This window comes from Thermobia domestica, chromosome 5 (assembly GCF_964235325.1).
Source record: "Thermobia domestica chromosome 5, izTheDome1.hap1.1, whole genome shotgun sequence".
Lineage (NCBI taxonomy): Eukaryota > Metazoa > Arthropoda > Insecta > Zygentoma > Lepismatidae > Thermobia > Thermobia domestica.
In genome coordinates, this window is record NC_137458.1 from 88711058 (window position 1) to 88720007 (window position 8950).

Sequence of the window (8950 nt, forward strand, 5' to 3'; positions counted from 1 at the left end):
AAGGTATAACGGCTTCTTGCTGGGAACAAATAGTGGGTTGAAAACAAGGCGGCCAGGCTGTGACATAGCAGCTGGAAGAAAACATAAGATTCTTCTGTACAATTTTACCTGCTTAGACGTCTTTGCCTCACTCTGTCTTCATGACGAGGAACCATTGCGGCCCACAGACTCAGACCAAATAAATAGATAAATAACTAAAAACAAAATAAAAATAAAATACTACTACTACTACTACTACTACTACTACTACTACTACTACTACTACTAATAATAATAATAATAATAATAATAATAATAATAATTATTATAAACAGTGTAAATTATAACTACATAATGTTAACTTGCTCTCATAATTTTAAGCATTTTTTTTTAAACTCAAAATCTTATTTACACACAAAATGTTTCTGGGTGTTTCACTGGTACTACTGGTATGTGGACACGCCGTGCATATATGTTGGGGTGTCTTATGTGACTTACGACATTCAAACTGCACATCAGTGTGTTCACAATCGTCGCCTGCCAGTTTTGAAAGCGGCTGTATTGGATTTTTTTTTTGTTTTAATACGAAAAGGATTGAAGTTTAGACATCCATTTCAAGAAACAATTGTTGGCAATCCTTTTCCTATCTTAAAAATAATAAATCCAATATAGCCGCTTTGTAAACTGGCACGCGATGATTGTGAAGGCTCTAATTTGCAGTCTGAACCTCGCAACATCACATAAGACACCCCAACATACATAGGCGGCGTGAAGCATTCTGTGTGTAAACAAGATTTTGAGTTAATAATAATAATAATAATAATAATAATAATAATAATAATAATAATAATAATAATAATAATGAGAGCAAGCTAACATTATGTAGTTATAATTTACACTGTACACTATAATAAATATACATCTATATAAGTTTATATCGGATAGTAGTTAAATAAAAATATAAATGTACACTATTCTGGCATTATTTATTTAAATACTCTTCAGCAGCATCTTCATGCTGCTCGTATTATTTGTTTCTATACATTAAGAACAATCTTCTCAAATATCAGAAATTCACATTTTAACTTGTAAACACTTGTTCTAGAAAATTGTCACTGACACTAATTTTAAAAAAATCAACAACAATATTTATGTATGTTTCTGAAAATATGTTCTACAAATCTACGGCGCATGAGAAATAGATCTTTTCACGAAATGTCACTTTTTGCAACTTTCAAGAAATATCACATTGTTGAATAACCAGAAAACATATTTGCTTCTTTATAATGTCACTTTTGATTACCACAACTAACTATAAATTCGACGCTGCGAATTGTCAGTTAAAGTTCTGTGGAACTGCAGCTGAATTCTTAACTGATCTTCTTGTTCGTCTCTGTATGACATGTTGAAGCCAAATCCCAATAATCTACGCGATCTCATCGTTAGTTACGTTTCTCTTGTGTTACACAGTTTCTGAAAATAAAAATAATAGGCAGCGTTTAATAACATAATAACAGCAGGGAATGATTAAAGATCAATTATTACATCTTAAACTTACAAAAATATTTAAAATGTTTGTGTAGGACCTACAGCAGCTTGTGAAGACAATATTGTTACAAAAGTAACATCCTGAAGAAAATGTAAATGGCAAGGAAGACAACAGCTACAGCTGAAAGTGACATACCTTACACTGTAGCTTAATTACGGACGTTGTAACATGTTGAAGCGGTCACACATTTATTTTTAAAAAGTATAGCATCTTATAAATATTAAACCTAATATTAAAAAAAATGATAATTTGAAAACATGTGGCAGCATTTGAGTTGATGAAGAACTAGCGTCTCATTCCGAATGCTCTGATCTCAAATCTGGACCCAATCACCCTTTTTCCCTCAGTCGTACCAGGTGAATGCCGAGGTGGTTACTAAGGCCTTGATGACCGCTACCTTGCTTGATTTCTTTCCCCACGGAGCAGGCCATACATATTATTTTGCCTTATACAAATGAATAATTTTGATAACGTTGCATTGCAAAGAATACAAAAAATCGCGAATATAGGAATGAATCATGAAATGCTCAAGAAAACTACCAACATGACAGAACAATTCAGTAAAAGGATGAAATGAAAGGTAATGGGAAAAAACAAGGAATGTCCATGTGTGTGCTTTATTGGGTACTTTGTCCTATGTGATGGTGACTTTTGGTACTATTTGCCTGTATATATATATGCATCCGTAGATGTAAAAATATCATGTAAAAACAGGCAAAAGATTTGATTAAGCCTATGCCTTTTTACGAGGTTTTCAATATTAAAACACCGTTTTCTCAAAAATACAATTTTGTGACATTCCTTCTATTTTCCCCTTACCCTTCAAATATACTCTATACATGTTCAACTCTCTCTTCCACGGACACTTAAATGGAACGTGTCACTTGAAGATAGGAAAATTGCGCATTTTGCTAAAATAAGGATTTTCAAAGTGTTTTAAATGTTATAACAGCGCTTGTAGTACATGCTTTTGGGAAATAAAGTTTACAGGAAGATGATTCTGAGAAGTATTCATGGCCCAATAGTATGTATTTAAAGCGAAGAAAAAATGAAAAGGGCGCCAGAAAGGTATTTTTTTTAAACAAGAATTTAAACATAGTGTATCCCTCTTCAAATGACAACTTCTATGATTCTTTCCACTCTGAATCTAAGGTACGGCTTTTTTAATGCATTCAGTGCATTCAGAACTTTATAAAGGTCTTACGTTGAAAAAAATGGAATCTTTAAGTTTAACGTCCCACGTTAATACGTTAATTTCGATGCTAAAAAAATACATTTCACAGCTAATACACGAGTGTTACACCGCCTTTCTTTCTTACCTTTACGACAGAAAATAGTGTATGTAGGGCTATTGCCTCTGTTCTGAATTTTTCTTCTTGAATAAATCTTTTCCACACTTTGCGCAGTTGATTTTACGCGCTTCACCATACCATGACTCTGTAGAAACTTTATAATCCTTCTCTCTTTATTGCACAATTCTTAAAAAAAAAGTTTACATTACGGCCATTGCAGATGTTCACAACTGACGTATGAACCGGAAATTCCCGCCGCTTACTTCTACCCTATTTGCATTCAAAATCCATTTCAATAAGCTGTGCAATGATAGAAATAACTTACATTAACACTCTCATTCCTTCACGAAAAATATTTCACATCATATTTTATCTATAAATTTTGTTCTCGGCGTAAACGTCTGCTCGAGAGAACCCAAGAATTATTATAACTCAGTGGTGTATTTAAGGGGGGCTTCCGGGCTTAAGCCCCTTGAAATTGTACTTACTACATTAAAGTAAATGAATTATCTTGGAGAACAAAGTTAGCCAAGCCCTTCTCCCTTGAAAAAAAATCGTAAATACGTCATTAAAATGGTAATATACGCGCAATTATCCCGTCACCAAAATAGAAATGTACGTGCCTACTCCCTTCGGAAGCATTCCCTCGCCCCCCCGCCTTCACCCTCCCTGACTCGGTTAGATGGCATTCGTGCTTTTTAGTAGCCCCGTAACACAGATTGGTTTGTATTTTTTGGGCTTCTTATCCACACATCAGGAATCAGTATAAATACGCAAATCGTAAAAGAATTGTAATTTTTCGACAATTAATTCTGACGGTCCCCTTGAATTTATAAGTGAAAAATTTATACGTCGCTTTGCGAAAATAATTAAATAGACAACAAGAAGGAAAGTAGCGAAAGAATTATATTTCACTAAGTATTTCGAGCAGTGCTTCTTCCAGACTTGTCTTTGGGAGGGCAGTGGCTCCCCGGAGCAGACCAAAATAATATGTTTATAATAATAACTAGAATAGCACGAGCAATGCCCCCGGAACATTACTTTTGAAAGAAACACTGCTTTCGAGTGGCACACCAGAAGTAAAACTGCACGCAGAATTATTATAACCTGTCATAAAAATGGTAATGTACGCATCTTTTTAAACTCTTTACTTTGAGCAAGACAGTGATATTATGTCAGTACATAGTATTGCCGAATGAGCATTAGCGAGTGAAGGCGGGTTAGAGCCCCGCAGGGCACGTTGTTTTCTCTTTCCTTCTTGGGAACTGTAACTGCAGAAACCGGTTCAGATCAATTGGTCATTGTCACTGCCTTGACCAAAGTAAAGATTTGCCCGCATATTTTCCCTTTGGAAGCATCCCCTCGCTCCTGCTGACCTCCAACTTCGCAATGCTCTGACTCAGACAGTATTGGTGCGGGAAGCTTCTAGAACACAGGTCCCCCATATAGGTTAATAGATGTTTCTTTTCTGTTCCAAAGTAAAATATTTAATTCACATAGTATTGCCGAGCGTGCGTTAGCAAGTGAAGGCGGGTTAGAGCCCCGCAGGGCACGTTGATTTCTGTCTTTATTACAGATAAATGGGAAGAGGAACCTGTGTTCTACAACCCTGCCTATTGGTGCTTTTTAGTGGCCACGTAGTACAGGCTGATTTATATTTTTTGCACTAGTTTTTACGTCATACATCCGGCAACGTATATATATACGCAAATCATAAAAGAATAACTATACTTTTTCGACAATTACTTCTGACGCTCCTTTTGAATTTTATCTATTCCATGTGACGTATTTCAAATCGCCTAGCGCAAATCTTTAGGAGACAATAAGGCTTGTGTATAGCCCGCTCCCCCCAGTTCTTTGTCACCGGAACTGGAAGAGTCAGTACTACTACTACTTATATCGAGAACAGAACCCAACCAACCCCTGCGGGGCTTCTAACCCGTTCCTACTACTATTGCTACTAACTACCACTACTACTACTACTATTGCTACTATTACTACTACCGCTACTAAAGCTACTACTACTACTTATACTAAAGCTTCCTTACCGCAAGATTTACATCTTAAATCTTTATAACATGCGATTCCGATTCATTATGAACTAGTATGAATCGTTAGAATCACTATGATTCGTTAAAAATCACTGGGGGGAGCGGGCTATACTCAATCCGACAATAAAAAGAAAATTATTAAAAGAACCTATTTTTCAGCAATTATTTCGACTGGTGAGCCAAAAGTAAACCTTCACGGTATTTCATGTATAGAGATGAAAAATAGAAATCTAGCATCCCATACCTTTATTAATTTGTAAACATAAATTTCTCCATAATACATAGTATACATGAGAACACCCTGATCTGCGTTTCTTCTGTGTTGTATTACCATTTCTACATGAAATACCATAAATTTTCTACGTAGTGCAATATAAGAAGTACCCATGTGCACAAGAATGCGATATGCGTTAAATCCCCCCATCCGCACACACATAGTCATAGATAAAGTACAAGGGCACTACACATGCAGATATAAAGTACAGGTACGTTCTTTTTTTATTTTTGTATCAGTCGATAAGTAAATAAAAGTCGCTTTGTTACCCCCTTTGTAAGTTCGTACATACTCAATGAAAATCCCTAAAAGTATGAGCGTCCTGCTTATTCGGGAACTGATGCAGCTTCATGTATACTATACAGACACTCAATCACTTATACAGACAATAAAACTAAATTATTTTATGTAATCGTTATACTTACCGACTTTTCTTGTCTTTCTTTCTTTCTTCTTCACTATTAACAGTGTTGAGGTGTGCCTCCGACTTCGGAAAAGTCTTCTTTTAGGCTTAAGTGTTGTGTTTGGTAGTTAAACTCAGCTGATTATTTCCGTAAGTTCCCATATAAGTTCTTCAGTTAAAGGAATATTACGAGCAATATACATAAACATCGTCTTCAATATTACTTTTTCTATATAAAGATATCTTCTTCAACATAACTGAATATACTGAGATTTATTTTATTTTATTTATTTATTTTTTAAATATTCCTTCTTCTCTTGACTTGTGAATTCAACATAGTGCGCAAGGAATGCTGGTACCTTTGATAAACAAATGACGGTTGATGTAGCGATGCTAATTAGCAATCACACACTGGATATCATAAATTTCAAATTTTTAACAAATATATTTCTTTGGTGCTGCTATAATTAGTATAATAATTGGTAATAATGCTACTACGATACTCTCGTGAGAGAATTTATTCAACATTCGATAAAATATTCCGGAAATAATTCTAAAATATTGCATGAAAATATTTCATTTAAGTTACAGGACAAGATAACAAACACATTTCCATACAAAATTAATAGGTGTTTTAAAAATATTTCTTATATTACGAACGAATTTATTTTTAAAATATTCGAAATATTTTAAAAATTATATTTCATATGTTTTCTTGTAACAATAGAAAAGAATGTAAATGACATGTTGGAAAACATTTTGTTCTGTTTATAGGCCTATTCTGTTTCCTTTACCATGTATGTAAAACATTTTTGTGTTACTTAGAAAACATTTTCTCTCTCAACTAGGGGTAAAAGTATGGGGGGACGCCGCCCCCACCTCGAGAAAATATATACGGCACCTACCAAGTTCCTAAAAGAAATTACATTGGGCAAAGATAGGCAGGGTGAACGGCGTGACGTCATCCGCTACCTACCGTCCCCCAACCTTTTCAGATCCACTTTTACCCTTGCTCTCAACATTGAAAACATATTACATTACATTCAACACAATATTTCTATTACAATTTGTGAAAATTTTCCATACATTATTTTCCTACTAACGTTCTAAAAATGCACATCCTGTTCAGTGGCATGTTTACGATTTTGTTTCGTGGAGGGAATCTTTGCTAACTTTATTCCTGAAAATGTGAAAATTGTGCAGGATATTTCATTTACTTTAATATAGTAAAACAATTTCGGGGGAGGATTAAGCCCGGAAAGCTTATTTAACGCTACTGCTTCCCGTAGCTAATTAAATGTTCTCCAAACACATTTTAAAAAATAGTTCCGGCATATATTTGGGATACTTCTCAGATATAACAAGGAATATGTTTTCTCCAGTAACGGAAGAGTATATTATGAAAACATGTAAAAATGTTTTTATAATAGACCTATATAAGAAAATGTTGTTCACTAAAGACACAAAATATCTTCCAAAACACAATGGAAAACATTTTCTATTCATTTTTAATGTTTTCTTTTACCTGTTTTAAAGTTTTATATTCAAAATTCCATAAAATATTCTGGAAATAATACTAAAATATCATACGAAAATATTTAATTTAAGTTATAGGAGAAGATTACCAAAATACTTTTGTAAAAATTAAGTAAACTTTTTTAAAACATTTCTGAAAAATATTTCTTATATTACGAAATAATTTATTTTTAAAATATTCTAAATGTTTTTAAAAATATATATTTAATACGTTTTCTCGTAAAAATAGAAATTATTACAAATAACGTATTAGAAAACATTTTTTAAATATGTGGAATATATTTCGTTTGATTGCTTTCCGTATCATATATGGAAAACATTTTTAGTATAATTTCGAAAATATTTCCCTTCTCAACAGTGAAAACATATTAAATTAGATCCAAAACAATATTTCTAATATATTTTGTGAATATTTTCCTGGTTTTACTTTCCGGCAAGCATTCTCAAAATGTACTTCAGGTAATTTCTAAAATGTTTTACAAACATTTTTGGGAAAATATTTTCGGGAAATATTCCGAATACATTGGGGAAACCAGCATGGAAATCTTCAGAGAAGGAAAACCTCTTGGAAACCAAGGAAAATATTTTCTTTTGATTGAGGAAATATTCCTTGCTGTGTGGGTTCTGCCCATAGATTTTCTATCGGATTCAAGTCAGATTTCTAGGAACCAAGTCGAATAATTCAACATTGGGTTCCTGTTGAAACCTGGTTTGAATCAAATGAGAATCGTGAACTGAACTATGAATTTGTTGAACTTCTACAATGTCGTCTTGAAATTCATTTCTTACAACTGGGAGCAACCCATACTGAAAATAATATCCAGATACTCCTGGCTATTCAATGGACCGTCTATGCGGTGTAACTCAAATACTGCATCCTTAAATAACCAACACCAGCAGTGAAAAGTGACATGCTCCATTTGATGTGTGCGAAGCGTATACTGCGGATCATATCGTTACCCATAGGTCTACAAACGAGTCTTGGACGATCATTCCATGATGCAAATATTTTCTCGTCTGTAAATATTATGCTATCCCAGTTTCGATTAATTTGACCTCAGCAAACGCTAGTCGGTCTACTTCATAGATGTCTGTAGTAGTATGGGCCCCACCCTATCGCGTTTTTGATTATCCTCAAAGAGGGGCCCCAAGGCCGGGGGTCAATGACCTAGAGGTACCTAGGCCCACCCTCTCTAAATTTTGGCAGGGGTACCTTGGCCCACCCCCTAAATTTTGGCAGGGGTACATAGGACCACCCCCCTTAAATTTTGGAAATTGTCAAATCTAAAAATTGGGTGTGGTAGCCTAGGACCATAGTATTGGGGTTTATGTCGTTCCCTTTTATGGGTAAAAAATTGCCAAAAATTCAAATTTCGGGGGTTTTTGACCTAATTTATCGCCTTTGATGAGGTGTTATTACCCTATATGGTTATATGGGCGTATACAGGGGTCTATTACCTTTCATAAGACATGGGTATATTAATGCATCCCTTGAAAACTTTGGGAGGGGTACCTTGACCCACCCCTTAAATTTTTGGAAATTGGCCAATTTAAACATTGGGTATTATAGTACAGGACTCTAATATGCATTATGATAAATTTGGGTGGTCCACCTCATTCCCTTTTAGGGGTACAAAATTGCCAAAAATATAAACGTAAGCAATACGTTGTACCACGTGTTTGGTTTTCGACCTAATTTATCTGCTTGGATGAGGTCCTGTTACCTTATATAGTTATATGGTCATGTATAGGGGTCCATTACCTATCATAAGACATAGGTACATTTGTGCACCCCTTTAAATTTTTGGGAGGGGTACCTTGGCCCACACCTTTAATTTTGGAAATTGCCCAATTTAAACATTTGGT

General features: G+C 34.5%; 1 long non-coding RNA gene across 1 annotated transcript; it reads right to left on the reverse strand.

Annotated features, from left to right (window-relative positions):
* Positions 1-944: 944 nt before the first annotated feature.
* On the reverse strand, positions 945-5813 carry LOC145684665 (uncharacterized). Its single transcript, XR_014131352.1, has 2 exons — positions 5571-5813; positions 945-1452 (listed from the first exon to the last, which is right to left on the reverse strand). It is a non-coding gene; the product is annotated as an uncharacterized LOC145684665 (long non-coding RNA).
* Positions 5814-8950: the final 3137 nt, after the last annotated feature.